The following is a 19,151-nucleotide window of genomic DNA, read 5'->3' as shown; positions in this document are numbered from 1 at the left end:
GCTATGATTGATTGATTGATTGATTGGCACACTGACCCCTGGACCCACAATCCTGGGACTGGTTTCGGGGTATCATCCCTCATCAGAAAGGCTAGCTTGATTCCAGTGGCATGGAAAGCACGGAACCCACGTCTGGGCATACCTGTCAAACTCGGGTTGAAAAATGAAAAAGAACAGTTGATGGACAGAATGGTGAACAATGTCAAAGATTCACCCCAGTAAAGAGTTCTGGGTCTAAATCCATTATTTGTTGTCCACCATGCCACCTCAGTTTGTGCCCAGCCATATGCAAATTAGTCTTAACCCTGCTCCTCATGGGAGCAGTCCAGCACAAACTGCCAGGCCGGTCCTCCCTGAACCGGATCAAAAGCAGCCCCGGATTGGTTTCACATAAGTTATGTCTATTCAGCCAGGTATAGCTTGGTTCCAGTGAGACAGGGACCCATGTCTGGGCACACTTAGGGCAGTAAATGAAATAACAACAAGGTGATGGATGGAGTGCTTGAATATAGCTGGGTCCACACTAAGGTGACATGGTGTGCAAAATGACAATGGTTTGAGATGCGGCCTGAGTAATTACACGTGGCTGAGATTAATTTAAGCATTCTATCCATCACTTTTTGGTGTACTTGGCTTTGTGGGCATCATTCTGGACCAATTTGCCCTAGATTTATATATGTTTTTCTGTATTGACTAGATAACTATTTGTTAAAGATATGTTCTTTGATTAACTTGTTTAGCACCCCATTAATCAATTTGGGGTGACAAAATGGTCAGTGACTTACTGCCTTTATTTGGCCTTTGCTAAGATAAATGATGATTAGGTATGTAATGTAAAAGTGAGGTTTAATAAAGTTTATTAGCACCACAGAGAGGACTCTGAGGCTTGAGAAATATAAGTGGGTTGCACTGGTGGATGCTGTCATATAAAACAGGTCCGGACGTGGCAGCACTTTATATTACATGGCACCACTGAAGCCTATGAGAAGTTGGCAGCTCAGGTACAAGCCAAGTTTGACTAGGAAATTAAGCAATTACATGCTGGGGGACCTTGAGGGACCTGTGAATGACACAGAGTCCAGAATAACTTACCTGCTTTTTCAGTCCTCAGATAACTGTTTTATAGGTATGCCAGAGAGTCACTAGAGAAACTTCTCCAATGCGGTTCAACTGGAAATATTCTACAATTTATTTTCTAAGATCTATCTCATAAATGTTGTCTTCTAGGATGGAGGGGGTCAATCAGAGAGTAAGCAAAATCCCACATTGGGGTGTCATCAATGCAATCATTGCAACTGCACAACTCAAGTTTAAAGCCAGAGGAAAGTAAAACAACCACAGACACTAGACCACGAGCGACCCACAACCATGGAATTTTTTTTATAAGATCCATGTCTGCCATTCTTTTTGCCTTTCCAATTGCATTGGCAGGCATCAATAAAATTGTGCAGCAAGGCACTCAATGTGCCAAGAAGATGCAGTCTCAATGTCATTGGATCTTGCCTCCCCTCCTCGGAAGGAGAAGAAGTGTTTCACTCACTAGAGCGCAGTCAGAGCTATCGTTCAGCTTAAGAGGTTGTATAGTCAGCAAAGATGGAAGCTCCTGTCATCTTTGCAGGGATCCCCATGGTGCTTTGATTCCCAAAATGCTGCTAGAAGTGGTAAGTCATTATTTATGACTTTGATAGTTCAACTCGTACCTCAAAGATGGATTTCTCCCTTGAAAGAGAACCCAAAGTCCAAACAGAAGCCTCTCAAATAATGTTAGTTGACACTCCTTCTTCATGGTAGTGTACTGAATGACAGTCATTTCTGTTACCCTGAATCAGTCCTACTGTTTCCAGCCTGAGTGCTCAAGTACAGAAAATTTCAAGATGCATCTCACAGGGTTCCCAAATCATTGATCCATTTGCTGCTCCAATAGTCTTATGGGGATCACTGCCAAGTGCAGCGGATCATTGGCTAAAAACTCAGTTTTGCTCTCTCATAAGTTGATCACTAAAGGCTGATGATTCCACCAAGTCACCTCCACTCATAGGTCCAACATGGCCACCAGTCATCCAGAAAGGGTAAGTTTTCCTTACAGCTTTCTTTCCACATAAACCAGGGTTCCAGAATCAAATGCAGGATACGAGTAAGTCCTGCATCACCTCACTCTAACTCAACACATTAAAGATGTTCGGCGACAGCACATTGGAGTGAATCCAATGTCATATGGTCACCATGGGGGATCTGGCCATGCTCCCTACATTTGGATGGCCTTTCAATGGCCATCTTTGGTGCTGTACACACACCAGACCTGACTGGCTAGTAAGGAAAACACCAGGACCTGCAGGCCTGGATGCCATGGCGGGCTAGCGTGAGGAGCCGGAGCTCCGGCAGAGGAAACTCAACACATCTGGACATCCACCCTCACCCTGCACTTAGGAGGCAGCCCCCGACAGAGTAAGGTGTGGTCAATATCCAAGATGGTGACCACCATGGCCGGCAGCAGAGTCCGTGGCCGATAAACCATACAGGCCTGGGGGGCACAGTGGGCATGACTGGGGCATCTGCAAATCACAGCGGGAGCCATCCTGGGCAGCAAGGCACTACTGGGCTGCATGTAGATTTCTCCCTAGAGAGAACCTAAAGTGACACAGCATGGGCCCTGAATCAGAGTGCCCAGTAGCTGCAGAGGACACCCACAGTGGTGGCACACCATGACCCGCAGCGGTGACCAATGTCAGAATGGCAACAGGAGCCCAGAGCAACATATGTACCATGACAAGGGCTTTAAGAGTAGCCTTAGGGGTCGCCCCAATTGGTCACAACATCCAGTGTCCACAGCTGGCCTCTGGGGGAGAGCTTGACAGTACCAGCCACCAGCAGGTGTGAAAGTGGCACAAGTGCATGTGAGAGTCAGCCTGGAAACTATGTGTGGTGGATCAGTTTTCGGAGGCCACCACGGAATCATGGGCATCCACAGAATGAGCCAATATTACCATGTTTAGAGGAGCAAGCACAAGTACTTTAGCACTGGTTAACAGCAGGTGGGAAGGTGGCACAAGTGCATGTGAGAGTCAGCCTGGAAACTATGTGTGGTGGATCAGTTTTCAGAGGCCAACACGGAATCATGGGCATCCACAGAATCTTTTTCAGGGGTGGCATAATTTTAACATCATCCATCCGCCAACTCTTTTCGACAATGTCAAAGGGTAGGGACATAGTCATTATCACATACAGCGCACACATACAAAGGGTTGGGAAACCTAATGCAAAAGCTTAATAGAAGGATCAATCTGCCATTGTCTGATTAGCAATTTTTATGGTACCACTATTTAATGCACCACATTATTCATACACACTTGATCATGGCGCTATAACTGAATTAATATATTTTTTTTATGTAGGATCTGCATTTGGCTTTAGCGTGCACAAACGAATGACAATTAAAATAAATGACAAATGTATAAATTATGATAGTAAATTAACATAAATGTATTAAAATATATAAGTTTAAATATATTTACTTAAATAAAGTAACAACTGTTATCATCCAAATTGGAAAATAAAACATATAAACTGAACCTGGATGACTGTTGTTGGTTAGGAACTGCAAATATCTACACTCTTGCTCAAATCTAACATTCATATTTTTCGCTGAGTAGTTTTATACAGTTTTTGTTGACTGGTTAGTGATCTCAAAAAAAGGAACTGTATACATCTGTGGTTTTGTGCAGATCTATCAATCAGTTGATGTTTGTTTACAGCAATTTTTGCTCGATGTCTGCTCATCGTGCACACACCTGATAAGCGATAATCTGTCATTGTTGATCCCAACCAGGTTTTCACCCCTCTCATTGTGCTGAAAGACCTTTCCTTTTTTAATTTAAATGTTTTATTTGCATTTAAAAAGACCACAAAAGGAGCAGCCATCAGAGGCCCAGCAGCTTAACAAAATTCCTAATTAAATCGTTTAAAACAAGACACGTCCAGTGCCTAGACAATTATACAAATCAACTGTGATGAGGAGGGTCGGCGAGGTGAGGATATGAACTTACCTGGTACCAAGGAGTGCATGAACGACCCCCTCTCCCCTCTCTCTCTCCAGCAGCCGGAAGCCTGGCAGAATACGGAGTCGCAATCTTGTTACAAGGAAGAGAAAACGGTCCCGTGTTTCTTTAACTGGGCCGAGTTTTTACCAAGCCCCGCCCTCTCCGATGACGCAGGCGAAGCAGGAAGCACAAATCCCGGAGGCAGACGGATTCTGCCGTGTTCTATCACCAGAGGAGAAGAGACAGCGAGAGGAGAGAGAACCGGAAAGTAGAGAGAAGAGGAGACAACCGAGGAAAGCCCGACGAGAGATCCACCCTGCAACTTACAGAAGCCGGAGGCCAACGACACGGCGATTCTTCCAGCCACGCTTCTGGAGAAGCATGGCTCTCACAGGTACGAACTCATATCTCGCGATGGGCGGGCAGGAAGGGGTTTGTAAAACCATAATTGCCTTGCTCCGACAAATCCCCAAGACCCTGTCCTGAGCCCCCACGTCACTTAAAACTTAGGAAACTGCACCGTGTGTCTCCTCACTCCCTTCTCTCACTCATTACACGTTTTTGGGCACCAGATTGAATCAAGTATTCAATTTTGTTTTCTCCACTCGCGTTCGACCGCTGTGAGCTGCCTCTCCCCTAAAGACTATGTCACCCTGGAGTGGACCAGACGAGGAAGGAACTTTCCCCATAGGTCGTCTGTCACCGGAGAAAGAATCCGAGAACACCTACTGTAGACTGAGTATTCGAAAGAAAAGAACCCTAAGACCAATAAAACCCTCTTTAACTCCATCAAAAGTCCCTGCGTTTTCATCCCACCCGCCACATCAACATAAATAGAGATTGTGCAAATTGGCCTTACCAGAACTAAATCAGTGCAAGTACAATACCAATAAAGTGCTTGTGCAATGCCTAATAATTCAGGGGGATATTACAGATTTCTAAAATGAAGGATCAGATTTTTTCTTTATCAGAGAGAATACAGGCTACAGGCTTCAGTCTTATAATGTACAAGACAAAATTGGGTAATTTGCTTTTAGGCCTGCATTACCTAAGGGTGTGATTCATAATGATTCAGCCAATGCTATAACGACCGCTGTGAGAGGCTGGCTTGGCATTGATGCACACTTATGTAAGTGAGAACCCTGCACCAATCCAGACAACTCTTATGTTGGTTTTAGTGGTCTTAGACAACCTTAGAAAGTTCTCTAAGTCGTAGCTGTGGAGAGCAGCCTACAGCCTTAGTCCAGAAGGAGTGTAAAGCAGCTTGTTGTACCAGAAGGTATTATTTAAGGTATAGATTCAGTGAAAAAGAACCACACTGTGTATTTATAAAAATATGTATTTATTGTAAAACACTCACTAACACATACAGATAGCCAGAGATACTCAATGCACACAATACTTTTCAATAGAAACAGGTAAGTAGCACAAAATACACAATAGTCATTAGGGGGAGAGCAAACCATATACTAAAATAGTGGTATGCGAACCACAACTCGAGTCAAGACTATGCCCTACCTATCTAGTAGGTGGCCTGCTTCATCCCCAAGGCCCTCCTGCCACTAATCATCATGATCTAGGTGCAAGCTGCTACCCACGTGGTTATTGGCGAGCTTTTGAGGATTTATTTTTCACAGAGGTCTTATCTGATTCTACTATATACATGGTTAGATGTGTGGGTGTAGTATACAAAGAGGAGATATGTGTATGTATAAACTATCTCTTGGGTAGACTAATTGAGTTTTATTGTTTCCCACATTGATAGATATACATATGATGTGGGGGATAATTCCACCCACTAGCAGAAGTAAACATGTCTGCCTTTATCATTCCTCCAATGAGGTGTGAATGGCATTAATCAGGATAAGTTGAATCCTAGTGTTTTCCTTACAATAGAGAGTCAGTTCTGGTGTGTGTGTTCATGATGATAGGAGATAGCACTGAATGTTCCTTCTAATCCGCCACATGCTGAGGTGTTTAAAAATAACATCTTTGGGGATGGCCCTTCACACTGAATAACTTAAATATAGTCCCTCTCTACAGGTCCTGCTCTTGTACATTGCCAACTTCAAGATTTGACACTCTGAAGCATTATACTATTTTTGGTACAACAACTTGACCAAGCGATAACTATAACACAATTAATTCAACCAGATCTCCATCCTTTCTGTCCTCTCTCCTCCCTTGAGTTCACAATATTTCAAAAGCGTTATCCAGCACCGGATGTAGGCTGTAGGCTTGGTAGCCACCAAAAGCTACATTTGGGACCTACTGTGTAATTCATAGCAGCAGATGAATGCACCCTTTGTACATTCCATCTCTATCTCATCTTTCCTACATCTTATGGCTTTCTTGCAATTGAAGACAGGAAAGGAACACCATCCTAGTCACACTTGCACAGTACCAAAGCGTTTCCCACATGGGCCTAATTGCAAGTACAACATCCCTCTAAATTAAGTGTTCAACCTTTCTGATAATGCAGTGCTGGGACTTAAAACTGGCAATGAAGTACTATACAAATGCAGCCACAACTATATCAACTACATTCATAAAAGCTGTTACATCCTTTGCCATTGTAGTAAATGACCAGGCTTTCAGTGATGTATGTCAAGAGCTTAAACTATCACTAGACTAAAATGGATCTTTGTGTCATCAGTTCATGATAACATAGTAACAGACTCCAGTGCATGCAAGGGCAGCAAGATACAGAGCAGATCTACCTGTTTCATTCTTTACTGGAGTTAACCAGTTTTGGGTGAAACGATTGTGGTTTTAGTGCCAAACATTTCTTTAGCACACCACCATATAAGAAGGATTGATGGTGGGCCAAAGGCAGGAAGTGTCGTTAACAGTGCCGCTACTGAAATGGCTTGACTGGTTGCCTTCCTCTTGGAAGGTCATTGATTTCATATGCAAATATCATTGTGCTACTCCAAAGGGATTTGGAGATGCTGAGTAGGTAAAAGGCTATATTTCTGTTGGTTGTGTTCTTGCTCCTTTTGCAATACACAGCAAATACAAGAAATATGTTTCTTTGGTGCAAAATAATGGATTGAATAGTGGAACCACTTTTGTTTTAGTGTTGGCAAATCTGATAAAAAGCCCCTTTCTCCTGATATGAGAAAGCCCAGTTAATATGACTGATGCAGTGTGTGAATTTGGATTGAAATTTGGAGGAATCAGAAACTCGCCCAGGTAGAGGACTAAAGGAGATGAGGCCTAGTGTAGGGTAGCTCCTATATTCCCAATAGGCTCTGCACAGTGGAATAATATACCCTATAGATATGACATAGGGTATATTATTCCAATGCGCAGAGCCTGCACTATATGGCGCCACCTTGGGCGCCATGTAGTGTAGTTCCTATATTCCCAATAGGCTCTGCGCATTGGAATATTATACCCTATAGATATGACATAGGACTGAGGTCAGTATGTCTGTATCAAATATACTAAACTTAATTGTGGGTGCCAGCTAGCTCAGAGGTCACTAGAAATTTTCTCGAATACACAAGAAGGGATTAGTTTCTGATAACCGCATAAACATGCCAACTTTGTTTCCCAAGAATAAAACGTATCTTCAGAGTTGTGGAAACAATAGATAACTACTTTACTAAGTCAAACGTGCATGCTTCGTTTCTACAGATTTGCAGAGAAAATAGAGAAACTGGTGTTTTAATAAAAGGGGTTTATTGAACAGTCTTCTTTCTCATGCAAGAGAGGTGAACTGCTACAATCGTTAGACAGAATGCAAAGTATAATGCGTACAGAGTAAACAGTAATATAAAATAATACTGTAATAGCAATGTCTGATGCTATGACATGTAAAAATACATACATAAATAACACAGGCTAAAATACTCAACTGGTGCTTCTAAAATGCGCCTACCCCGATGTACCTAACCTAGGTCTAGTACGAGGGAAGAAGTAAGTGTGGTCTTTAGCATAGGTTTAGTTTTTGCCAAGAATTGCCAAAGGTTTCTCTAGGTTCTAATCAGCTCCATATCTTGGAATGAGAGAGGTTGGTATCTCTTTCACTCACTTGATTTCCCAACACCACGCAAGGGGAGTCAGAAACACTGGAGCTGGATTCTCGGCAGAGGAGGACAGCTTCTGATCAGTGCATCAGCTGGAGAGTTGCCTTCCTTCGGCAAATGCTGTAGCGAGCTGCGTCGTGCAAGTAGGTAGTCGAACTGCACCGAACAACACCGTGCTTTGCTATAGCAAGTGAAGGTATATTTATACCTTGAATGTGTTTAGGAATGCCAGCTTTGACGTAAAGTCAGGCATTTGAACATAATGGATGAACCCCTAAGGAATAGTTGTTCATGCATAATAATGAGTTTCTTGGAGAAATCAATATTTAAGCCAGGGGAAGTCCCTAACGGCTTAAGAGTCTGGTTTTCCAAGAAATCGTTGTGACGTAGATGAACGGATGGAAGTAGCCATGCCTGTATTTAGGCAGCATGGGCTATTCCTAAATAAGGACTGGATTTCTATGCCTATATAAGGGTAATGTGAATTGAACCTATATAAGGGCATGAATCGGGAAAATGCATACGGAATCTAAATCGCCACATACCACTAGAAGTGGTATGCTCTCTACAAAAATAGACATGATTAGTATTAACTATATATTTTGCAGCAAAGAAAGAATTCCCTTGTAGAATTCCAGAGCTGATTGCAAAGCCAGCACATCTGAGGACTTCCAGCAGAGAGACTCGAGGACACAGTGCAATCCTTTACTGATTATTTTTTTTAAATGCAGTTTTGCAGATTGAACACCAAGACTGGGAAGTCCAGAGACATCATATTTCTATCTTTTGGAGGTCTTTGTGGAAGGCCTCATTTTTTATAGTGTTACCCATTCTTTCCCTGCTGGGGACAATACTGCTACAGATATCTAATAGTTCCTTGAGGATTTAGAGTCATGACTGGTGACAAGCTCACATGTATAGTTGGTAGGACCATTATTTATAGCTAGCCAGATAATAAATGAACAAGAGCAAGACATTTGTTCACCATCTTTTGCAATAGTACCAACTTATGTATAGCGCATGGGGGTGGCAGAAAAATGTCTGTTCGGGCAATGTCAACTTGTGTTCCTCCCTTGCCTGATTCTTCACCATCATAGGGTGTGCGCTATGTGCTGATAGAAACCTGAGTAGGAGAGTCATGGTGATAGAGATTGTGAATGGTGCTCAGTATCCTTGGAATGCACTCCAAGTTCAGGGAGTTACTCCGGGGGCCACCATGGCATTTCAATGCTTTTCTTGATGTGCTGATATCTTGCATTGGCCGAGTGTAGAAGTATATGTAGTGCTCATGAATTAGGTTGTGATTCCTCAAGAGAGATCCAGCACCAAATGTAAAAACAGGTCAAGGACAACCAATATTTGCCCGGCGGTATCGCCTCTTTAACCCACAAAATCTTAATCAATGAAGAGGCAGGCGCTGGAGACTGGAAGGCAGGAAACAAGGTTTATTCTCTCCGGAGGAGAACACATCAGTTCGGACAGCCAGTATCGTCACGAGGTGCTCTAACCGCATCTCTGAGGCCTGGCCTTTTATACACAGTTTTATGATCTTTATTGCAGGTAACACATTCTTGCAATGCTTTGAAGTATGAAAGGACATCCTCGGAATCTCCCCTTCAGGCCCGTTCCCACACACATTTACAGTTGAAGTCCCCACCCCGGTCACAATAGGTGATGATTATCGCGCAGCTGGACATTCCGCCGATTCACGGAAGGTGTGGGGTTGATCGGATATCATAGGGTGGGGGCTTTGATCAATTCGAGGGTCCTTTAATGGGGGAAGCTTCCTACTGTACGGGGGGGGTAATAAACAGTATCCGCAGGGCCAGGTGGCGGCCTGGGAACGGGGAAGACAAACGGGCACACAGGAAAAGGGGTTTGTATCAAAGGGTCTGGGACCATGAAAGGAACGAAGGGAGGTGTCGCGCTGGGAACAGGATGGGGTTTTGAGGCAGAGCTGCGCTGAAGAGGGGTTTATGACCCAAGGCATGTGAGAGTGGGGGGTGGCCAGTGCGTCGGGGGGCTTGTGAGGGCGAAGGGCTGTGCTGGGGGCCAGTGGCGTGCAGAGGGTGGTTCTGATCGAGGCACCTAAAATGGCGGGTGCGCACGACAAAAAGTGTGGCATCAGGGGAAAAGGCAAGATGGCGCAGATAATGTTTACCAAACCGTACTAATTTTCCACAGTCCCCCCTTTAACATTCCCAAGACATCTTGCTGGCCTATTTCCTATCCATGTCTACTGTGGCGGTCATAAGTAAAGAAGTAGGAACCCAGGTGAAGGAGCTATAAACATTACATTTAAAATCTTTCGTCTTAGGAGGCGGGCCTATCGATAAGCTCGTTTGCAGGAAAGTCATAGTAATGCAATATCGGACAAAAACGATTCTGTAGCGAGAGTGTTGAGTACATTTCATAGATGCTTATAGTCATTCGGAATATGAACTGATAGTTTATTACATATGTAAGTTCTTTTCGTATTCGGTTGGAGCGTAATCAATACAATGGTGGCTGGGAGAGAAATGAGACGTAGTAAAAACGATAATCAGGGGTGTCATTGTTCGAAGGGGAAGTCCTATTGTCATGGACCATTATTAGTGAGTTCTCAGCATTCTTTGTCGTCTTCTGTTGGCACTGTGGAGCACCGGCGGTGGAGCTATGTGTCCAGCTCTATTCTAGGTCCCGCGTTGCAGGGCATGACCCTTTCCTCCCTTTCCTGGTCAAGAAGGTCCTTTTCGCCCTGTGTCCTTATGAGTCGATTGTCAAAGAGTTCAGGTGGAAGAAGGGGGGTGTGTGAGTAGTCCTTAGGGTAGGTCGGAGGAAAAGGGATGGAGCAGGGCCAGATCGGGAACAGACCAGGGGGACGGAAAATTTTAGGTAGGCGGGCACATGACCGAGTTCAGAGAGCGGGGACTTTTCGGCACATGTTGATCATCGAGCAGGGGCATCAGGTCAGCCCTTTCCTCTCATTTTGTCGGAAACAGTGCCTCGTCCTGCGACTCCTTTCTGTTGCGGTCTCGCCTTGGCCAATGTCGCAGATGTTCCACGATCTGTAGTCAGGCAGCGTGCTCCCACATCCGGTCTCTCTCTCCTCCGACAGTGGTACCCTTAAATGAGTTTGAAAAGACAGTCTTTAGAGAATTGGCAGAGGAAGGTAATCACATAAGTCTATTTCTCTCCCAGCTCCAAGCAAATGAGAAACATTCGTTACATTGGGGTTCACAACCAACATATAAATAATTGATGATGGGCTTGCTGGATTTCCTATAACTTTCTTTCGTAACTATTTCTTTGGAGTTTGTTGGTGTTACATTCATTGTCGTGGTACGAGATCTGGTACCTATTCATTGCATTTTGTTTATTACAGTCACATCAGTTCTTCTGGCAGAGATCCACTTTCCTAGTACGAGCCTTACGAAGCTATACCGTTCTCCAGGGCTTTATATTTTACGAAAAAGTGCAACGTGCTACCACCATGGTCTGATAGGTATCTTTCTGAGGAACGAACATAGGCTAAACAATTTTCCATTCGATCAATGCATCCTACCTTTCAGCTAAACATTTTACTTCTAACAGGGTTTATTGCAACAATTTCTTCATTTTGGTCTAATCTTAACTTTGCAAACATCATTCTAATTCCTACATGGTCTCTTACAACCTGACTACTTCATTAAAAAAACCGAGGTCTTATGGAAAACAACTAGGAACATAGCAAACTGTGGTGAGGGACTATCGTCTTGCTTTGTGTCATGAGGGCGTTATCTAGCAGAAGGCCACAGTTCAGTTGGTAAGCGTTCAGTGACATTTCTCGAATTCTAAACTCTGTAGCTTGCTCATCAACAAATCATTTCTAGGAACAACGGCTGGCCTGTGTTAGTCGTAAGTCGACCCATCTCTTACAACCGGGGGTGAGGGACATTTTTAAAACTCTCGTCCGGGGCAGCTGATACAAAACCGAGGGCGTTCTGGGAAGATGGGGATGTTTCGGTCACTTTTACTGTTTGGGTATTGAGACAATTCGGGACGGGGAAGTTCGCGTTATCTGAGGCATTTTTTTTTTTATCATAGAAGCCACTGACATGTAGTTTCCTTATTACGGGTCAGATTAGGGAACCTCAGTCGTCTTACCTGTCCTTTCCTTTTTGGCCAATTCTAGGTTTCATCAATATTTAGCAGAAAGGAGAGGTAGTGACACGGCATCAAGGTGATCTTTATTTAAGACAAATTTTCGCAAATACTTGCGGTAGCTGGGGCCAATTGGGTGGTGCACCAGGGGTGGCGGTTTGCCAATTAGGTGCTAGTCGTTCAGGAGAGTGAGAGTGTGGAGGAGAGAGAGAGAGAGAGAGAGAGAGAGAGAGAGAGAGAGAGAGAGAGAGAGAGAGAGAGAGATGTGCAACAATAGGCTAAATAGTACACGTGCGACATGGGGAGTGGCCGTGTATTAAGATAGGCTATTCAGCGCATTACACAACATGAGACATTACGGGTCTGTGTTAGAATTTTGAAAGCATGCAGTTTGGGACGGACGAGCATTAGGCCGGGTACAGGGGACATGCATTGAGTAAAAGGCACCATTGTGTCGCACTTCTCGCACTCTCGGTCCTTTGACTAGTTAAGTCAACGCCTCAGTCGCATAAAAACATTTTCTCATAGTCTCAGACATACGTGACATGTGCCCATTCACGCAACACGGATTAGGGGTGATCGTGTTTCATCGTATCATACAACTTATTGGCTCTTTCGTTACAAGAGCAGTTTGTGGGTGTGTTTAGGTGCCACCTTGCAGCGTTAGTCCGCTTCATGTATCAGACATGGCGAGGCTTCAGATCTTCACCATACCTCAGTCGTGATTCCAATGTAACCTGTAGAGGGAGGAAAAGAGGGGAAAGGAGGGGACAACATTCGAGCATATCAAATACATGGGCACGAAAGTCCTTTACTTACCACATACTCGTCTTATCTCCTCGGGATAGAATCCCTGGGGTCTTGGTTTCTGAAGCCAGGGGGGGGGGGCAGTGTGTCCTTATAGGCCGTGTGTAGGGAAACGTTAAAAAAAATCAGAGGCACTTAGTGCGAGGTATCTAGTTGGTAGATGTATCTAGCTATCGGGGTCCTTAAATCTTTTTCAACGCTGTGATGTTCTAAGGCATATCAGCTCTTCGGCCAACTCTGTTCCCTAGTACCTTTGAGTGCCGTACCTTTATAACATTCTATCATTTACACCGCTTCACTTTACCCGTCCTCAGAAGTCGAGGTCCTTCTCCATGCGGTAGTTCCTGAGCCAGTCGCATACTTGGAGGCAGAGTATCGTGTCTTAGATTCGATCCTCCATCCGGGGCTGAGCAACCATTTTCTAATAACCTTAAAAAGAGAGCAAAGCAGGGTGCACAGAAAAACTCTCCCGCTGTTCCCATATTTAAAGAAAAGCATGCAATACCTGTTCATAGTTTGGAAAACCTTTATTTGCACAATCGTTCAGCATATAGATATGAGAGTGCAATCGTATTTGGCCGGACACGGCGATGGTTGAAGCACGTACAGTAAGGGGGGTATTTTGCAGCATTAAAAACATTTAAAAGGGTTTATTTATTCATTTGCAGGAAACTAAAAAGGTCTATCAATAGGTGAGGGATCAAGGGGCATTCATTTCATAATTGGAAGCACAGTCAGACTAGTTGTAATCAAATTTCCTAAATGCATACCGTGGGTGTGTGTCACAAGCGAGGTTATGTATCAGTTACAATAATATCATAATAAATCGTACATTGAAACCAACATTTTTTTAACAGGGTCCTTTTACATGTTCGTCGAGTGAACCCTCCCTCTTTGTCGTCAAGTGTACAAAAGATCATATACATATCTCAGAACATCAAGTCTTATTAGTTAAAAACACCACGAGGTGTTCGTAAGTTCTTATTGACACCGGCGCCAATTTGGGCGGGGCCGGGTTAGTCCGGAAGTAGCATCAGGGACAAAATGTTTCCCACAACCGGCGGTTGGACCAGAGTCCTTTTCGGCAGTTCAAAAAAACTCGTGCTAACAGAAGGGGTGGCTATGTCGTGGTTATTTCGTTAGCGATCAAGGCAGTTGTTCCTCATCGGAAGCCTGCAGGGGCCGAGTGCTCCGGGGACCTTTGTAGAATCTTCAAGGCTGTGGGGATGCTGTCGGAGGTGGGGGCTCGTGCCCCGGTGGGCAAGCGTCCGAGTTACATTGCTGGTCAGAGTTACTTTAGCGGCCTAGACCCGCCTTCCAGGGGGCCCAGATGCCATTTTGAGGCCCCGCAGCAGCCGCCCTTCGTCGAGTCTGCAAGAGTGGAAGAGGCCCTTTGGGGTGAAAGAAATGGAACACCGTGCCGTAGGAGCAGGACATTCGGCTAGGGTGCAGCTGTGGTGCCCCCCACCTGGGGGGGGCGAGGGAGACTCGTTCGCGCCGTCTCCCTCTCCCAGTGCACCCCACGCCGCCCCTTCTCACGGGCATACATGATGGCCACTCCACATCCCGTGCTCCACAAGTACTCTTGAGGGCCATCGTATGTCTTGTGCTGCGCAAGTATGGCCGCCTGCAGTGCATGTCCTGTGCTGCGGAAGTATGGCCGCCGTTGCATGTCCGGTGCTGCGCAAGTATGGGCACCGCCGTTGCATGTCCGGTGCTGCGCAAGTATGGGCGCCGCCGTTGCATGTCCGGTGCTGCGCAAGTATGGGCGCCGCTGTTGCATGTCCGGTGCTGCGCAAGTATGGGCGCCGCCCGGCTGGAGGATTTCGGCGCTGGGCCGGGGGGCTGGGAAACCTCCTATCCGGGGAGGTGGGAGAGGCTCGTCCGCGTCGCCTCTCCCTCCCAGCCCACCCTGTACCAATTTTCAGCAGAGGTATTTGTGATGGCCGGACCGGGGCTGGGAAACCTCCTATCCGAGGAGGTGGGAGAGGCTCGTTCGCGTCGCCTCTCCCTCCCAACCCACCCGGTACCAATTCCAGCGGAGGTATTTGTGATGGCCGGACCAGGAGATACGAGGGAGGGGGTCATCTGCACCCGCCCCCTCCCTACTCGTGGTCCGGGGGACGCCACCCCACGAAGAAGAGGAAGGGACGGCCATTTCATGCTGGGCCCGTGGTGCCCCCTGGACATCCCACTGGCGATCTTTGCGATCGATGGCTGTCAGCAGGCTCCGCCCCACACGTGCAGTGTGTTTCACCTTCCGGATGGGCGTGACCGGTGACCTGTGGCATTTCGGGAACTTCCGGAGTGGGGGTAGGTATTTTGTTTGGACAGGCATGTCTGGGTAATGGGGGTTGTCTATTCAGGCCTGTAATTGCTCCTTTTTTTTACAGAGTGGGGGGGGGCAGCAGAGAGTAATCAATCCCATTGCACTCGAAGTTTGAGTTCATTAATGGAATGTATACTAATCTGTCCGAGACTACTCTGTGTATTGTTTCTGTAGGTTATCCGAAAAGGGTGGCTTTTTTTGTGTTAGGGAACAGTAGCGGTAGTACGGGGTTCGTCATCGGGTAACTTAGAGCTAGACTGGGTTTCCCGTCTTAGCGTTGTTCGATCTATGAGGACTCAAACATGTCGCTGAAATCGGTCTGGCGAAATCTGTGCCATCGGGCATAATCAAACGTGGTGGTTCTATCTGGCCTGTCCGCGTCAGTCTGATTTATCTTTGTCTCACGCCTTTTCCCTTTCTGCCGGCCTGTTATTTCTGTCGGCCCTCTGCTCTTACCCACGTTCAGTAGAGTCGGGCATTGGGCTTTCCAGTGCCCGGAAAATTTACAAAAAGCTCATTGGTTTTGCCCTAAGTCTGGTCGTCCTGTGCGTAGTGTCGGGGGATTACTTTCGGGTCGTTGTGTCTTAGGGTTGTCCTGTCGATATATCCCTTTACACCGTTCCCTTCCTGCGTTTACTCCTTGGAACCGTGTTGCCGCTATCCCTTCCTTTTGCCTACCAGATGCTTGGAAGGTTGTCTGTCGCGTTTCTTTACCTACTCTGACTTTGTCTCTTTTCTTTCGTTGCATTGCTTCTTTGCGCCACATACCGAGACTGTCGAGCATAATAGGCGTTGTCTTATTACTACAAAGGGCTATTTCTAACGTTTCTATTATATCAAGATCGAAGGATCCTATCAGTGGCCACTGTTTCTCTTGATTTTCTTTGGTATACCTGTGCCACAGCTTACTATAGGCTATGGTAACTAATCCATACTTTGTGAACATGTCTTTATTAGGGGTGCCTTCCAGCGGAGCTAGATGGTCCACCTCTAATAAACGGTCCGGGCTGAACCAACTACCAATCAGTGGGGAGAAGACAGACATGACGGCTCACAACGAGGACAAAAAGTCAGCACTGCCTATCTTATCACTGCGTGCAAAGACTAGACAGAATATTTCTATTCTACGTTGTTTGCAGGCAGTGAATACCTCATGAACCAATATCAAAAAGTCAATAAACAATCAGTGGGGAGAATAAGTAGGCCCGCAAAAAGGTCTGCGTCCTCTACCCTTTCACTATCTGCAAAGAGGAACCTGTTCTTTCCTGTTTGCAGACAGAGAATCTCCAGAAAACAATCCGCGAACAGTAGTTCGGGGTCAAAAACAATTAATCAGTGTGGGAGAGGGAAATCTCCCGAGAGTTCAAAACAATCAATCAGTGGGGGAGAAAGATAGGCACGATGGCTGCGTTACCTATCCTTCACTGTTTGCAAAGAGAGAGAGCCTATTGTTTCTCCGTTTGCAGACAGTGAATCTCCAAACAAATCAACAAAGAGTAATACTAGTATTTTCCGATCAATTAAACAATCATTTCGCAATTCGTCGTGTTTACACGACCTTACCCGGACCGTATGGACAGTTTCTTATCTTCCGAATCCAGCGCCCGATCGTCCTCTTTTCCTCGTATTCCTCGCGGCACTCCTGATGGTTCCCAGTCAGGACCGTAGATCACTCGAGAGAGGTCTGTTCGGAACCAGTGAAGTTCGGATGATCGGCTGCCAGACGAGGGTCTATTGGGCAAGAGCTCTCCCGATCGTTGCAGTCGTTCACTCTGTCGTCAGGACCTCTCCCACTGGATCCACGTGTCGCTGATGGGCCCCACGCTTGGGACGCCAATTGTAAAAACAGGTCAAGGACAACCAATATTTGCCCGGCGGTATCGCCTCTTTAACCCACAAAATCTTAATCAATGAAGAGGCAGGCGCTGGAGACTGGAAGGCAGGAAACAAGGTTTATTCTCTCCGGAGGAGAACACATCAGTTCGGACAGCCAGTATCGTCACGAGGTGCTCTAACCGCATCTCTGAGGCCTGGCCTTTTATACACAGTTTTATGATCTTTATTGTAGGTAACACATTCTTGCAATGCTTTGAAGTATGAAAGGACATCCTCGGAATCTCCCCTTCAGGCCCGTTCCCACACACATTTACAGTTGAAGTCCCCACCCCGGTCACAATAGGTGATGATTATCGCGCAGCTGGACATTCCGCCGATTCACGGAAGGTGTGGGGTTGATCGGATATCATAGGGTGGGGGCTTTGATCAATTCGAGGGTCCTTTAATGGGGGAAGCTTCCTACTGCACGGGGGGGGGGGTAATAAACAGTATCCGCAGGGCCAGGTGGCGGCCTGGGAACGGGGAAGACAAACGGGCACACAGGAAAAGGGGTTTGTATCAAAGGGTCTGGGACCATGAAAGGAACGAAGGGAGGTGTCGCGCTGGGAACAGGATGGGGTTTTGAGGCAGAGCTGCGCTGAAGAGGGGTTTATGACCCAAGGCATGTGAGAGTGGGGGGTGGCCAGTGCGTGGGGGGGCTTGTGAGGGCGAAGGGCTGTGCTGGGGGCCAGTGGCGTGCAGAGGGTGGTTCTGATCGAGGCACCTAAAATGGCGGGTGCGCACGACAAAAAGTGTGGCATCAGGGGAAAAGGCAAGATGGCGCAGATAATGTTTACCAAACCGTACTAATTTTCCACACAAATAAGCTGATATACCAGTACGCTTTGACAGCAAACTCTTCTCTCATACTAAGTTTATTCTCTTTCAGATGCTTTACCCCTGCAGCCACCTGGTCTTATCCACTGGCATACTTTCCTGATGCCTTGCATCTCATTTTGCTAAAGCATTGTTCGTATCCCTGTTATCCACCATGGGTGGTGTGAGTAGGCATCAAGAGGAGGGAGAAAGGAGCAAATTAACGAAGGAGGGGGGTTGAAGTAGGGGGAGGTGTAGCACATTTTGTGGTCTGTGTGCATGAGTCCCTCAGTAGTCTGTCCCCTTACTTCTATTGTTGTTGCTGCCTGTCTTGGTGATATGCCCAATTCCATTGCCTTGATGAGTCATCTCTGTTAACCCCTTTCCTGCTAGGCCTTTTCCCTTCTGTGCTAAGGTTGTTTGGGGCTATTTGGGGTAATTTGCGCTTAAGCCCTTGTAACTTTTATTTACAAAGTTTTGGTATTTTACTGGAACACAGCCTATTTTTCCTATTTTTTGTGCTTTCAACCACATTTCAGCTAGAAGTAGAAATGGATATGGAACCAATGATGGAGCCCATAAAGCTGTCCCACCCAGTCAAGCAGGGTAGCCATTTTTATCGGGAGACCTGGTGGTAGGAAATTTGTGTCAGCTGCTCTGCAGGCACTGGAACATGCCTCTGTACCTGCTGTAGTGCGGAGGCCTAGCCATTCATTAGGCTTCACTTGACAGAGATATTGGAAATTTTTGAGGTGGCCTCACAGAACTCAGGTGAGGGGTCTTTGTTTAATGTTGCACCTCTATGGAATAAGAGATTACTTACAAAAAAAAATCTAAATTCCTAAATAGTTAAATAGTTGATTTGTTTCTGACAAATTGTATCGATACTTTTATCCCACAGGAACACACCAAGGGTGATTGTTTGAACTGCTTTTATAACTTTTACCCAAATGTGGATCATTATTTCTGAGTCATCCACTTTCCAGGCAGATGTAGCCAGTCAATCAGAATTCAAATTCAGCCAGTCAGAAAGATAAGTTGATTTTTGTTTCAGATACGGACATTCAAAAATGAGTGAAGACGGCATTCCACTTTAACCATGGAATAATTTTGCGGGTACACCTTGACCCA

The sequence above is a fragment of the Lissotriton helveticus genome, chromosome 4_1, assembly GCF_964261635.1.
Source record: "Lissotriton helveticus chromosome 4_1, aLisHel1.1, whole genome shotgun sequence".
In the NCBI taxonomy this organism is placed as follows: domain Eukaryota; kingdom Metazoa; phylum Chordata; class Amphibia; order Caudata; family Salamandridae; genus Lissotriton; species Lissotriton helveticus.
This window is presented reverse-complemented; position numbering follows the sequence as displayed.